The sequence below is a fragment of the Uranotaenia lowii genome, chromosome 1 (assembly GCF_029784155.1).
Source record: "Uranotaenia lowii strain MFRU-FL chromosome 1, ASM2978415v1, whole genome shotgun sequence".
Lineage (NCBI taxonomy): Eukaryota > Metazoa > Arthropoda > Insecta > Diptera > Culicidae > Uranotaenia > Uranotaenia lowii.
In genome coordinates, this window is record NC_073691.1 from 113,093,501 (window position 1) to 113,109,500 (window position 16,000).

A 16,000-nucleotide genomic window follows, 5' to 3' on the forward strand; every position below is an offset into this window, starting at 1 on the left:
CTGAGACTGAAATGAAAAGACTGATATGATTTCTAAGTCAGAATCCGAAAAACTCAGAAAAAATTGTTGAATGGGCATATTCCCCAACTCGAATCAGTTACAAGAAAAGAAAACTCTGTAATCAAATTACATTTGTTTCTAGTATAAACATCACAAGTAGTTATTAAAAATTCATAGTAATGTGCCTACGTAACATTCCAAACTGGATCATCTACATACATAACAACTTATCAAATTTTACGCCAGACACAAACGCTTCAAACTTTCCAAATCAAATCAATACTATTTTTGTTTAAATTCAGCAGCTATGTTGTTATACATATATTGTGAAATTGCAAAAGAAATTGAAAAACAGTTTTAGACGTTTCATAGCCATAGAAAAAGTAGACATTGACTAATTCAACGTCGCAATCTAGGCTCTGCTAAACTTGGCTGAGATTTCTCAAAATGGTGTTAGTTGTCTTTAACGAAAACTTTAATCTGAATAGTTATCTAAAAGTGAAATCAGAATATTGATATTCTGAATACATACACATTGAAACCTACGATGTCTTGTTTAAAATCGTATGTACTCAAGTTATGTTATTTAATGTTACAAAAATTATCTCGACAAGCCTCGTTGGACAAATGCTCGACACGAAGATTTAAATAATTTGCTTTTTATATTTACAGTGTTTTTCGGTAATCTATAACTTCCGGTCAAAATGCCCTAGAATCCACTGCATGGTTCGCATTCAAGTTATTTTATACACAAATTAATTCACGCTGTGAAAATATACTTCAAAAGTCGTGCTTAAAATATCTTTAACTTTTACAATTTCTCCTCCGAGGAAAAATTCTAAATCCATTTTTTAACCTGAATTTTTTTCATTACTTGATAGAAAGGTTTTAACAATGAAAAAAGGTTTTTCAATATTACCAATCTAGATATGACTGTAAATCAGATCAGGCAATCAGAAAGGAACAAAATCTTTAACTTTATTTTTTTCCAATTTGGATTCCGATAACTTTTAATTTATAATAACAATAATAACAATTAATAACAATGAATCTGCGATTTGAAATAACAATTTCTAAATGAACCTGGATTCCGGAATATAAATTGCTAAACAGATGGTTTATATTCTGTACTTTTAATTTTTGATAGAACGTTTTATTTTAAAATTTTAGTATTGAAATTTGCTTCTCAACACCTGGGTAGGGAGGATAGAAATTCGCTGCATCATTTTTCATAGCCGAACATTGAGATAGTGGTTGATGTCTTTCGATTTCAAGGATTTGTGATGTCCATTACCAACCAAATGCATTCTTATTTTTGAAAAATCATTTATTTTGGCAGAAATTAACCCAATAACTGGAAAGAGCTGTTGAAACTTTGCATTTTGGAACCGACAAAAGCTCAACGTGATATCATTTTTCAAATTTTCTAAAAGGAATGATAAAGCTTAATACAATAACCCAAAGAAAATAAAAGAATCAATGTTTGCACTGGTCGGTGAAATGATCAGAAAAATTTGATGTTCGGGCGTTTTTTTCGTTTTTCGCTTCTATTCTCCCCGACTAGCTCAACACTACAATGTTCCAGACATTTATACCCATTTCCAGACATTTCGGCCCAATTGTTCCAGACATTTTTTGAAAATAGGTGGCAACCCTGGTCACGTGTTGGGAATCGCTCGCTGCTGCTGGGAGCTTTCGTAGCGAACAAACATCTTCTGACGAAATTTCAAGATTTTTCAATAAAAATTGTAAAAGATGCAGCGAATTTAGTGAAGAACTCTCAAATTTTTTTACGGAAATAGCTGTATCTTTTTTCCGGTTATTGTACAATATTTCATATCATAAGGAGCGTTTTATCATATACTTGAATAAAATTGTGTGAAAATGGCATATAAAAAAATCTTTCCTTTACAAATGGTTTTATTAACACGTTCGTCGCTTTTGAATCTGTATCCGAATTTCAATACGATTTCTGAAATGTACAGAAACCACGATTTCTTAATCTTATTCCAGATCAAAATATTATGAGCCAAGTTTTAGAGCCCTCATTCATGAATCTATTATTTAAATTCTGCAATTTAGGTTAAATCTAAATTCACTATTTAAATCATTTATGTTAATCTGTGTTGTGAATCTGAATAAAAATATGAATTTCAAATTTTCTGAAACTGAGTTTTCAAATTTGGATCGCCATTTCGAAGTTTTAAATGTTTCAAATGTGTGTTAGAATTTAAGACTTCGAATTTGAAAACTAAGAAAACTATTATCAAAATGTTTAGAATGCATATGATCTCGAAAAACATGATTCAAATTTGATATGAAATGCAAAACCAAATTTGAAACAACATTTAAAAGCATCTTCTCATTTCTAATTTCTTATGATTATTTGAACTGAAAAAATCAAGAATCCAGAACTGGATACAGAATCCGAAATACGAAAAAAGGAAAACAATTGGGGATTAAAAATGGAATCAGAACTCCCAGAAAGAATCGGGGGGGGGGGGGGGGGGCGGGGGGTTATTTTACCCCCAAAACACCTACCCGTTTCTACGGCCATGAATTATTGTATTATAAAAAGCATTCAAACCAAGAGAAAATTTGTGAATTGATCATAAGTATTTCGCAACAGCACAATATATTTCGTAATATTCGGGTTTTAAACGATTATTTCACAGAAATGCAGCACAGATCGTAAAGAAGTCTCTTGGAAAGGACGAATACAAACCAGCTTCAAAGATTTTGAAGTTTGGAGGATTTAAGCTGATTTTGGTTTACTCATCATTTCTGATCTGGAAAAACTGGCTTAACATGGCAAAAATTGGCGTACTTTCAAAAGAGCTTCGAGCAGAATGACATTTTTTAAATGAAACTTGAATGAAAGAAACTCTCCCACCCCCCCCAAAATGTAATAATTCGTAACGCTCAAGCTCACCCCTTTCTCCCCTTAAAGCGTTAGGTAATTTATGGATGTACCTTGTAGAACGGCTTTTCCGGAAAGCTGATCAGACTGATCAAGGCGACAATAGATGGAAAGCAGTGCTGTGTGCGGATTCCGGGTGAATTGTCGAGTCCTGCATGACGTTCAACATGGCGTTAGAAGGTGTTATTCGACGAGCGGTGGGCGAAATGCGGGCACGATTTTCAACAGATCCAGTCAACTTATCTGCTTTGCCGATGACATTGATATAGTCGGCAGATCATCTGCGGCGGTGGAGGAGATCTACCGCAAACTGAAACGCGAAGCAGGAAGGATTGGGTTGATGAATAATACGTCCAAGACGAAGTACATGCTGGCCTGCGGATCCGAGACCGACCGAGCCCGCTTGTCTAGTAATAACAAGGTCACGATCGACGGCGACGAGCTGGAGATAGTCGAAGACTTTATCTACCTCGGCTCACTGGTGACCGCAGACAATGACACCAACCGTGAGATCCGGAGGCGAATTATCAGGGGAAGTCGTGCCTACTATGGACTCCACAAGCAACTGCGGTCGAGAAGACTCAGCCCTCGCATGAAGTGTAACCTACACGCAGCGAAAAGTAGTACCATTGAGATAAAAAAAATATATCTTCGATTCAAAAGCCTTGTGTACATTGAAACAAAATCCAATTTCATTGATTCAAGTTAATTATGTATTGAACCGAATTCATTTTTTATCAAAACGATGTACCAAAACTTTGAATCAAAGTATTTAATTTGAATTCAAAGAATTTTTTTTTTCGACTCAGAATCAATGTGATAATTCTTTGATTTAAATTAATTTTCCTTTGAAACAAAGTATTTTTTGTTCCCGTGCAGTCTAAGATGTTATTCTTAGTCCTTTTTTTATGCGTTTTTAAATTGTTTACAAAAATGTTGTTTAGCCCTCATCCGCATTAGGGTGTCATTTTGACACCATTGCAAGTTTGAAGGCTTGTAACTTTTTTCAGAAGCTTCAAAATACAAAAAATTCTTCGGGGACCCTAAATGAATTTAAAAGTTCTTCAATATTGCATCTTTACTTTTTTTATGGACGAACCCTGGAAGCCTGGACAAAAAAACTCCCTTTTTCGACTTTTGGTGTCATTTTGACACCACAAAAGTAAAATCTATTTAAGTCGTTTGAATTATTTTGAACTTCATATAAAACTTATATCAATAGAAACCTTATAATGTCAGTAAAATATGTTTAGAACATTATATATAGCTAAAGTTACTAGTTTTCTCGTTATTCAGCATGAAAGAAAAAAAATCCGAAAAAACATGCCTCACGAAAACTGCTGTAGTTCATATATTACACGTCCAAAAAGATATTTGCCTTATGCATATGAAAGCTGAAGCTAATGCCTACATCATGAAGACAAGAAATATTTTTTTAAATTTTTTTTAATGAAATGGTCACTAAAAGTTCAAAAAAGTGGACTAAAAAACCTACTTTTCATTCGATTTCTAGTAAATACTGTTTGAGCGATGGTAGAGTTTTGAAAAAGATATGACTACAAAATGTATTAAAATTCCAACATTTTGCTGTCTTTAGATTTTTGATGCAACAAAAATTGAATTTACTGGAATTTTTCAAAGTTCACTACTTTGCGCGATTTTTTAACAAATTGAAATTTCATCTGTTTTTGTGGTCCACCGTCAGGTTGTACCCGGATTTTCAGTGCTTTCTCGACGTTTGAAGCAATCAAAATTCATTGGAAAGCAAATTTAATCTACATTCTAGTGAGGTGATATGAAAATTATAAACGTAAAATCATTCCTGAATTTCTAGAACTACAAGCAGCGATCCAGCAAAACGTGTTTGTTTGCTCTCCGAGTAGGTACGGTGGGTGGTGATTCGGGCAGAGAGCGAAGCCGACAGATAAAATAATGATGCATCATTATTTCGTCTGTCGGCTTCGCTCTCTGCCCGAATCACCACCCACCGTACCTACTCGGAGAGCAAACAAACACGTTTTGCTGGACCGCTGCTTGAAGTTCTAGAAATTCAGGAATGATTTTACGTTTATAATTTTCATATTTTTGTGAAATCTCACAGCGTAAATTGTAGCACCTCACTAGAATGTAGAATTAATGTGCTTTCCAATGAATATAGTTTTGATTGCTTCGAACGTCGAGAAAGCACTGAAAATCCGGGTACAACCTGACGGTGGACCACAAAAACAGATGCAATTTCAATTTGTTAAAAAATCGCGCAAAGTAGTGAACTTTGAAAAATTCTAGTAAATTCAATTTTTGTTGCATCGAAAATCTAAAGACAGCAAAATGTTGGAATTTCAATACATTTCGTAGTCATATTTTTTTCAAAACTCTACCATCGCTCAATTAGTATTTACTAGCAATCGAATGAAAAGTAGGTTTTTTAGACCACTTTTTTGAACTTTTTGTGACCATTTCATTAAAAAAAAATTTAAAAAAATATTTCTTGTCTCCATGATGTAGGCATTAACTTCAGCTTTCATATGCATAAGGCAAATATCTTTTTGGACGTGTAATATATGAACTACAGCAGTTTTCGTGAGGCATGTTTTTTCGGATTTTTTTTCTTTCATGCTGAATAACGAGAAAACTAGTAACTTTAGCTATATATAATGTTCTAAACATATTTTACTGACATTATAAGGTTTCTTTTGATGTAAGTTTTGTTAAAATCGGTCTAACACGTCAAAAGTTATAACGATTTGAGCTTGTGGTGTCAAATTGACACCACAAGTGCTGATTAGGGTAATGAAATCTAATGCGGATAAGGGTTAGTGACGAAGGTGATGTAAATATTGCTGATCCACTCTTTTTTTCTATTCCTGCACGGAAAATAAAAAAGAGGTAAAATTTACCTTTTTGCGAGGTGAATTTTTTCACCTCTCTTTCGAGGTAAATTTTACCTTTTTTTCATTCACCTAGCAAAAAGGTAAATTTTACCTTTTTTCAATTCACCTAGCAAAAAGGTAGATTTTACCATTTTCTCATTCACCTAGCAAAATAGTAAATAATACCGTTTTCCCATTCACTGATTTAAAAGGTAAATGCTTGTTTGTTTGATTGGTTTCTTCAATAATAATTAATTTATAAAAAAACACAATTCATGAAAAAATTGGTATTTATTTGAAATAAATAGGGACTGTTACCTAATATTTGTTTTTGAAATATATCACCGTGTTCTTTAAAAATTGTTGAGGCAAGTCCTTTGTTCGCCAAGCTTGTCAGGTCTGGCTTGTCCGGAATAATATCTGAAGGCTGACGGGAATACAACACGAAGCTCTGTGGGCCGATCTGAAACAAAAACAAAGTATTATGAAGAGAACCAGCACAACTAAATGAAATCTAAGAAAACACTTACCATTTTGTTCCGATTTTCACATATTGTGCACGAAGCAGAACTTGTTCCTAAACGGCAAAACAGCTTAACCTCAATAAACGGATTCGTCAAATAGTTACTTTTTTCGAGATGATTTGTACCGTTTTGTTTAGCTCAATCCAGGTCAACTTCACCTCGCTACGAGGTAAGTTTTACCTTATTTGGATTTACCTTCCTTTCTAGGTGGATTATACTTTTTGATTCAGCTCAATTCAGGTGAACTTCACCTCGCTACGAGGTGAAATTTACCTTTTTTGGATTCACATTTTTTCTCGGTGAATTGTACCTTTTTTCATTCTTCGTTTCAGGTATATTTTACCTCGCTGTGAGGTGAGTTTCACCTCGAATAGGTAGAAGTTACCTTTTTGGCTTTTGCGAGCATTCACCTTTGCTGTCTCGGTAAATTTTACCTTTTTATTATTTTCCGTGTGCGATAGCTGATTTGGGCTCCCGTAGGGTACCACTGTAAAAAAAATTACAGTATTCAAGAAAAAAATGAGCATTGTTCTACATAAGGATTATTTATCGACTGAAATTAAATCGGATGAACAAGCGGAAAACATTTAAAGATGATTTAATAAAAAGTTGTCAAACAAACATGTATACCAAATATTATTATCGGATTATCTATTGTTTATAAAACAAAAAATTGTGTTTGCCTTGAGCTTGGTCAATCAGCGGTCGAAATCACGGAAAAATGAATAATAAAAAAAACTGTTTGCGATGGGGTCAATCAGCGGACAAATTCACGAAAAAAAAGAAAACGCTGTAGTTGTTTAAATAAGTTTAGAGTTCGACGACACGGTAGCGATCATTCATTGAATGTTGGATTTCGTGCTATGTTTTGCAGTCGGAGTTATCCGTATAAAGTTTAACTGAAAAGCGTGTAGCGTGTTAGCGTGTAGAAAACCGACAGATTTTATACTGATTTGACAGATCGCACAAGTTTCGCAGTTATGAGTGCGCAGTCCAATTTTTTGCGATGCGAATGGTATTATTTCCTATAATAGATCATTATCCGTACACAACTCCTTTTTTTAACTTCTCATATACGATTTGTTACATTTTAACGACAACATAATTGAATTCGATCAGCATATAAAGTATCAAAGACGCATTTATCGCATCATAAATCTTCGTCATGCCAAATTCGTTAATTCTCAGGCTATGGAAAAATGTGTTTTCAATAGTGTTCAATATTTTTTGTTTTGTCTGGGATTTTAACGCTCGTAATTAATTCAATCTCAATGAATACTAAGAATAATAATATTTCATTCCGATGACTTCATGTTTTGTCCTCTCTTGCAAAATAATGATTTGAAGATTGATTCAAGAATTCACTTCTTAACTTTTCAATGAAATTGAATTTTTTAACTGTGTTTACTGCTCCGGCTAGCCTACCGCACGGAAGGCTACCGTCGCTCGATTAGAAATTTTCCCAGTAACCGCAATATTCAACTGCCGCTGCCATGGTCAACACATTTTCCAGATTCTGTTTGGCGAACGGTGGCCAAACAGGAAAAAACAACCAGTCAGAACCGAACTACCTATGAACCACCACAGGGCACCGGAAGGCTTAGATGGGACGATCCGGCGTTGGCAACTTTCGACAGCTATGCGGGAACAATCGATAGTGGACGTCGGTAGGTCTTTCAAAATCAATTAAATTCCAAATAAACCGTTAGCATAACATTTTTTTAGGGCAACCAATCGGGATGTACTGACTGTTCCGGTGCTCCGGCTAAGCGGTTGCAATCTTCCGATCCAGCTCAAGGAGATTCAAGGTCTGGCGTCGAAACCATTCATCAGTTGTTCGAATGGAACTGTCCGTCAACATCTTTTGATATTTTAACAGTAAGTAGTTTCTATGCTATTCCTTATTACTAATATCCACGACAGTATTTTTCTAAGTTTCGGGAAGATTTTTTTTCCTTCCTTAACATTATGTCAATTCCGCTGTGGTCTAATTAGACTTCTATTTTCTATTTTCAGATATGGCTGAAACATCTGAAATTGTTGTCCTGAGAGGCGAAGTTTGGAATCAAGTTCCAGACATAAGTTTAAACCGTTCAAACAGTGATATTAGGCAATTGTAATGTAAAACATATACACATACATAACATAGTTCAATAAAATGGTAAAATAAAAAAAAAATGTTTTAATTTTCTATCGAAAGAAATCTGGAAGTATTAGCGTTTTTAGGACCACATTAATGGAATCAAAGAAAGAATTCTTTCAAATTGAAATCAAAATTACTTTAAAGTGAAGTAAAATTTCATAAAAACAAACGAAAAACGACATAGTTTCGAAGAATGTCGTCTTTTGAATCAAAGAAAATGATTCATGTCAAAAAACGCATTTCTTTGAACCAAAGGAAGATGTATTTGAATCAATGTATTTTTTATTTATCCCAAAATCAAAGGAAAAAATCCTTTGTTTTCGTGGCACTATCCTTTGAAATAAAAAACCTTTTCGCTGCGTGTATATATGACGCTCATTAGACCGGTTGTTCTCTACGGGCACGAGACATGGATATTGCTCGAGGAGGACCTGCGTACACTCGGAGTATTCGAGTGACGAGTGTTAAGAACCATCTTTGGCGGCGTACAAGAGAACGGAGTGTGGAGGCGAAGGATGAACCACGAGCTCCCACGACTCTACGGCGAACCCAGTATCCAGAAGGTGGTGAAAGCTGGCCGGATACGCTGGGCGGGACATGTTGCGAGAATGCCGGACGACTGTCCTGCAAAACAGGTGTTCGCTACGAATCCGGTAGGAACAAGACGAGCGGGGGCGCAACGAGCGAGGTGGTTAGACCAAGTGGAGCGTGATCTGGCGAACGTGGGGTGCCCGAGGAATTGGAGAACGGTTGCCAGTGAATTTTAGGAATTATGTTCGTCAAGTTTTGTCGTGAGACGGAATACTATGTAAATAAATAAAAAACTTGTAGATCCGAAGAGTCAAAATCAAAATCATTTTTCCATTACATTTTTTATATTGTTTTCTTGAAACATTAAGATCCATTTTACTAAATTGCACACTTTAAGGGAATGACATATTAAACCACTACATGGTTAATTTGATATAAATGATAAGAATCAACTATCAAATAAAATGACCTTAATTGACCTAAGTGATTAACTAATTACCTAAGTTTTTGAGACATTTTGTTCGGGAGGAACATGAAAATCCAGTTTTTCATGAATAACTTTGGTACCCTTCGGCCGATTTCTTTCGAAAACGAGTTTTCTTGAAGCCTAAACTATGACAAATATTTCATCCGAAGACTGTATTTCAATTCAACAAATGATAAAAAAGTTATTGAACTTAAAAACTAGGGTAACTTTTTTCAGGGTGATATTCATCACTGTTGATGCTGCTTCAAAATGTTCAAAGCAGAGTCTCTCATTAAAAGTGATGAATGTCACTCTGAAAAAGGTTACCGCATTTTTGAAATCTAATAACTTTTTTATCATGAGTCGAATTGAAATTCTGTCTTCAAATGAATTATTTGTCATAGTTTGGACTTTAAGAAAACCCGTTTTCATAAGAAATCGGCCGAAGGAAACCAAAGTTATCCATGAAAAACTGGATTTTCATGTTCCTCCCGAACAAAATGTCTCAAAAACCCATACAAACTTTAGGCTCGTTGAGCAACCCCTTCCCGCGATCCGATCTGGCCCAAACTTGGCATGAGACCTTGTACTAGGCCTAGGATCAATTTAAGCCTGCAGCGCATAACATTTCACAAGCTTGAAATTTCCCATACAAATGGGGCAGTCTATTGCACACCTCTCCTGATGAAATAAAGCATATGTTTTATGTGAAAGTTACACCTATTTCCTTTGTATATGTATATAGTTTTAGTGTTAATTTTAAATATTTTTTTATGTATGTCAGTTTATGGTACTTCGGAAAGATGTTTAAATATAATTTAAACGAATGTACCTACAAAATAAATCTAAATTTAACCAATAAATATTCACAAACTTTATTAAGTTTTGGAAGGTGTTGCAAATTAGCTTGTTACGGCCCTTTTCTGGAATGGATATTTTCTAACATGGAAACCAGTACTTGTCTTGGTTTTTTTGTCTGTTTTATTTAATTTAATCTCATTGTTGACTTTAAATAAGATGATCAGTGTTATGTTATAAGTGTTTCTTTTAAACTTTACTTACCTTAGATTATCAATTTTATGTAATTATTTTTAAAAGTCCGAATTTTAGATCTGTGTCCTTTTTCTTTTAAACTGTACACTGAAAATAATGATGACAGTTCTTGCACTTGTTCTCGCCTGGGGTTCACGGTTTCCTTTTGCGTAGGTTAACTTGAAGTTGAGCGAAAACACTTTTCCTACGTGAAAACTGTATGTTGGCTATATAGACTGTATGCAAAATAACTCTACCAAAATGCGGTTCGCCGCACACAGCATCACACTCAACCGAAAATTACATAAAATCTTTCCTCCCGAAAATTGTTTTCACGCATTCACTGATTTTCTGATTCTTCATTTGCGTTTTTCACAATCACTTCGAGAATAGCTTCTTTGTTTTTTTTTCTCTGCTTTGTTTTTCCTTGTCTTTTTCTTCGGGAAAATTAACAACGAAGCTTTTACACCACGTTTCAGTTATTGGGTGTATCTTACAGAAGCCGATGTATGTGAATCTCTCATTTTCTCTACAGGAATCGGATTGGTGCGCTCAGACGATAGATCGAGCTCTGTGGTATTTTTAAGCAATATCCAAAGCGAGTATCATCATGAGCTATCTACCTACTACAAGTTCTTCGCAATTTAACCCGTCCTTAGTGCAATCGCGTTTAGTATTAGCGTAGTGTGGTTCGATAGCTTTATTAGATTGTGCTAGACTTTTTTCAGAACCATCAATCATAGATTTTATTCAGAATCATTATCCAGATTCACAATGACAATTCTGAATGAGGATCCAGAATAGGAATTCTTGTAAATTTATTTTCGGATTATCAATGAAAATTTATTGTCTTGGAGAAAGAATATCAGAATTGAAAATTGATAAAGATGGATAGAAAAGTTAGGAGAAAATTTACGGATGTTGTAAATAGCGAAAGACTATTTATGCGAGGAAAACTTATTAACGTACATCATACTTTACCCCGCCACATTTCATTATTCAGGAGAAGTAGGACCGGGATAGAAGAGGCACTACCTTAACTTATACAATGAAATATGGTTGGTCCGAAGCTTACATATGGTGAACTTGTATACCGCGGATGGGAATCAGAATTCAAAATCAAAATACAGAATCAGAATTCTATGAAGAATTTTAATCACCGTAAGCTACGTTTGTTAAATAGTTTATCGGCCTTATCGGAGAAAGTGATGTCGGTTTTAGTAAGAACATTTCAATATTATGAAATTTTTATAGACGGATAGAAGAAATGATAGATGTTGAAAATGAGTAAATAGAATTTCCAGTAAGCCTAACTTTGGAAGGATGATTAGAATTACACCGAATGATAAATTTCTTGCGAAAATTCGCATTACGCGGTTAAAAAGTTCACTAGTCTATATCTGACAGTACATTTGGGTTAATTTTAATGTGAAAATGAAAGCCTTATGAATTGTAAGTTGAACCGCTCTATCTGTGCGCATAGATTAACGCTTGTGACACTACATGGTTGTGGCAGTAAGATGGAATACCAAATACCAAATACACCACGCCACACCACATAAGCACAGCAGAAGCAATTTCCAAAAATAAATTTCTACGCTTTTCCTTTTTCTGGTTTTCCAATTTTCTTGGCTCCCCTAGCTGCGGAATCGCACTGTTTGGTCATGTAAAGGAAATATATGGTGAATTTGTTTCTTCATGCGACCTCAAATTTATTATACGGAATTCAACTCCTGCTCGTTCTCACCGGCTCGGGGCGACTGCCCAAATCACCCCCTCCTTACCCCCCCCCCCCCTTTCCTTGCTCCGTCTCTGTCTCTCTCACTCGCTCTCTATCCTGGTAGAAGTGGTACGTCAGATTCGAACTATTGCTGTGATGTTTTTGTCACGATTCACGATAGTCTGCCGAAGCACTAACTATATGGTGGTGCACTTAAGAAAACGATTCGACCAATCGAAATTCTGCTCCAAGCACCCGTAAGTTGTTGCAGACGAGCTAACATGTACGTACATAAGCGATATACTTATATATCTACATATGAAAAAGTTTCCACAAAAATTTAAGCTTCTCTCGAAAATTCACACTGCACAAATAATTTTACTTCTACTCCGTGATGAAAATTGCTGAAAATCCACTTTTTGCGTAACCGAACAATCTCCACCAGCAGTAGTCAGCATGTCCATCCTAGAGAAGGAGCTGATGCGCCCGAGTTATCAATCTAGGCCACCGGGTTCCGGGTTCCCGCGAGAGACACATTTCTGCTAAATATTTCCTTAAATGGATGTAGTTGAGGGTGTGATTGAGTAATCCAAATTGCGAGCTGAGTCGAGCCCATGAACGAAAACTCACAAATATTCCCAGTTTTCACCAAAAATGCACTTTAGACGCAGTACCAAATCTGTCCAACCAGACAGTGAATGTGCTATTTTATCACGCCCCAGCCCAATCGACTCGGAAACGGCACCAACAGAAAGAACTCCAAAGAACTACGGCACTAAAAAGGTATATGATCTCACCACCAGACAGCAGAGCCAATGCCAACAGAAAAGTAAATTTTAGTGTGTTATATTACACCCCAGCAGAGCAGCGATGCAGGAGAACTCTATGAAAGACGACGACGTCCACGACGGCGGCACAGTCAATGATGATGAAGATGGAACGAAACGAACGATGCGAGAAATCAACACACCCATTCTCATGAATCGTCGGCGTCCCTGCATTTGTGTGGGCATGACGTGAGAAACCGGGAGCAGCATTCTCGGTCTCACGCGTGTTGGTGGAGCATAAACCCTTTGCTCAGCACGACCGTTTTCGTTAGGATTTTTATTTTCAATGAGGAGATTTTTTTCATGGTTAACTAACCCTCATATTTGTTAAGCTTATTTCCTCAAGGTGTCTCTAGTAGAAAACTTTTTTGTTTCAAAAATTAGCATCGCTAAGTTTTGTACACAGCTGTTACTTCGATAGCTGTTACTTTCCCATTTTATTTAAGCCTAAATATACGAAAACGCTCGAACTTCGTAAAAAAAAGCATTTCCTAGTCTGTATAACCTTGAATTTTCAAAATTTTGGGAAACTAGCTGACCCGGTAAACTTCGTTTTACCTTCTAAAGTATGAATCGAAATGAATGTTTAATTTCATCTACACGTCCTTAACTGCATCGTGCTCGCGAATAGATTCTTATGGAAATCGTAACAAATAAAGTTGAATTTGTATTGGCACCACCTTCCATAAAAAGTGAGATCCTTGAAACTATTATACAAACCATCTCTGACCCAAAATACCCTAGGATACCAAATTTCACTTCATTCCGAATGACCACTCATACGTGATGTTGTTACAAAGAAAATGCCTCCATTTTTATATATAAGATGTGAAGAAGAGATAACTTTGTATGGGGAACCCCCCTTTCATAAAAAGTGAGATTCTTGAAACTATTATACAAACCATCTCTGACCCAAAAAATCCTCAGCTACCAAATTTCACTTCATTCCGACCGACCATTCATACGTGATGTTGTTACAAAGAAAATGCCTCCATTTTTATATGTAAGATGTGAAGAAGAGATAACTTTGTATGGGGACTCCCCTTTCATAAAAAGTGAGATTCTTGAAACTATTATACAAACCATCTCTGACCCAAAAAACCCTCGGATACCAAATTTCATTTCATTCCGACCGACCATTCATACGTGATGTTGTTACAAAGAAAATGCCTCCATTTTTATATATAAGATGTGAAGAAGAGATAACTTTGTATGGGGACCCCCCTTTCATAAAAAGTGAGATTCTTGAAACTATTATACAAACCATCTCTGACCCAAAAAACCCTCGGATACCAAATTTCATTTCATTCCGACCGACCATTCATACGTGATGTTGTTACAAAGAAAATGCCTCCATTTTTATATATAAGATGTGAAGAAGAGATAACTTTGTATGGGGACCCCCTTTCATAAAAAGTGAGATTCTTGAAACTATTATACAAACCATCTCTGACCCAAAAAACCCTCGGATACCAAATTTCATTTCATTCCGACCGACCATTCATACGTGATGTTGTTACAAAGAAAATGCCTCCATTTTTATATATAAGATGTGAAGAAGAGATAACTTTGTATGGGGAACCCCCCTTTCATAAAAAGTGAGATTCTTGAAACTATTATACAAACCATCTCTGACCCAAAAAATCCTCAGCTGAGGATTTTTTGGGTCAGAGATGGTTTGTATAATAGTTTCAAGAATCTCACTTTTTATGAAAGGGGGGTTCCCCATACAAAGTTATCTCTTCTTCACATCTTATATATAAAAATGGAGGCATTTTCTTTGTAACAACATCACGTATGAATGGTCGGTCGGAATGAAATGAAATTTGGTATCCGAGGGTTTTTTGGGTCAGAGATGGTTTGTATAATAGTTTCAAGAATCTCACTTTTTATGAAAGGGGGGTCCCCATACAAAGTTATCTCTTCTTCACATCTTATATATAAAAATGGAGGCATTTTCTTTGTAACAACATCACGTATGAATGGTCGGTCGGAATGAAATGAAATTTGGTATCCGAGGGTTTTTTGGGTCAGAGATGGTTTGTATAATAGTTTCAAGAATCTCACTTTTTATGAAAGGGGGGTCCCCATACAAAGTTATCTCTTCTTCACATCTTATATATAAAAATGGAGGCATTTTCTTTGTAACAACATCACGTATGAATGGTCGGTCGGAATGAAATGAAATTTGGTATCCGAGGGTTTTTTGGGTCAGAGATGGTTTGTATAATAGTTTCAAGAATCTCACTTTTTATGAAAGGGGAGTCCCCATACAAAGTTATCTCTTCTTCACATCTTACATATAAAAATGGAGGCATTTTCTTTGTAACAACATCACGTATGAATGGTCGGTCGGAATGAAGTGAAATTTGGTAGCTGAGGATTTTTTGGGTCAGAGATGGTTTGTATAATAGTTTCAAGAATCTCACTTTTTATGAAAGGGGGGTTCCCCATACAAAGTTATCTCTTCTTCACATCTATATATATAAAAATGAATTTCTGTCTGTCTGTCTGTCTGTCTGTCTGTCTGTCTGTCTGTCTGTCTGTCTGTTCCCTATAGACTCGGAAACTACTGAACCGATTTACGTGAAACTTGGCAGGTGGGGGTATTGGAGGCCGGGGAAGGTTCCTATTATGGTTTGGGACCCCTCCCACTAACAGGAAGGGAAGGAGGGGCCTCCCAAATAAAAGGCAATTTTTTGCATAACTCGAGAACCCATCAAGCAAATGGTATCAAATTTGGCATGAGGGGGTATTTGGGAACGGGGAATATTTCAATGAATATAAGGTACCCCTCCCTCTTTTCAGTGGGGTGATAGGAAGGGGAGAGGGGGGCTACCTTACAATTTTTCATATAACTCGAAAACTAATCAAGATATTGGAACCAAATTTGGCATGGGAAGGTATTTTGATATGAAAAATATTTCAATGATTATTTGAGGCCCCTCCCTCCCTGCAGTTGAAAGG

The 16,000-nt window shown here is 35.9% G+C and overlaps 1 protein-coding gene across 14 annotated transcripts in view; it reads right to left on the reverse strand.

Moving 5' to 3' along the window:
• The window catches only part of LOC129738893 (serine-rich adhesin for platelets), a 160,147-nt gene extending 147,007 nt beyond the window's left edge, over nt 1–13,140 (reverse strand). For all 14 annotated transcript variants that reach the window (XM_055730221.1, XM_055730219.1, XM_055730211.1 and 11 more), the window contains exons 1-2: nt 13,004–13,140; nt 10,517–11,015 (exon numbers count right to left, since the gene is read on the reverse strand). The gene's annotated coding sequence lies outside the window, so the exon portion shown is untranslated. The remainder of the gene's footprint in view (nt 1–10,516; nt 11,016–13,003) is intronic.
• Between the last annotated feature and the right edge of the window lie 2,860 nt (nt 13,141–16,000).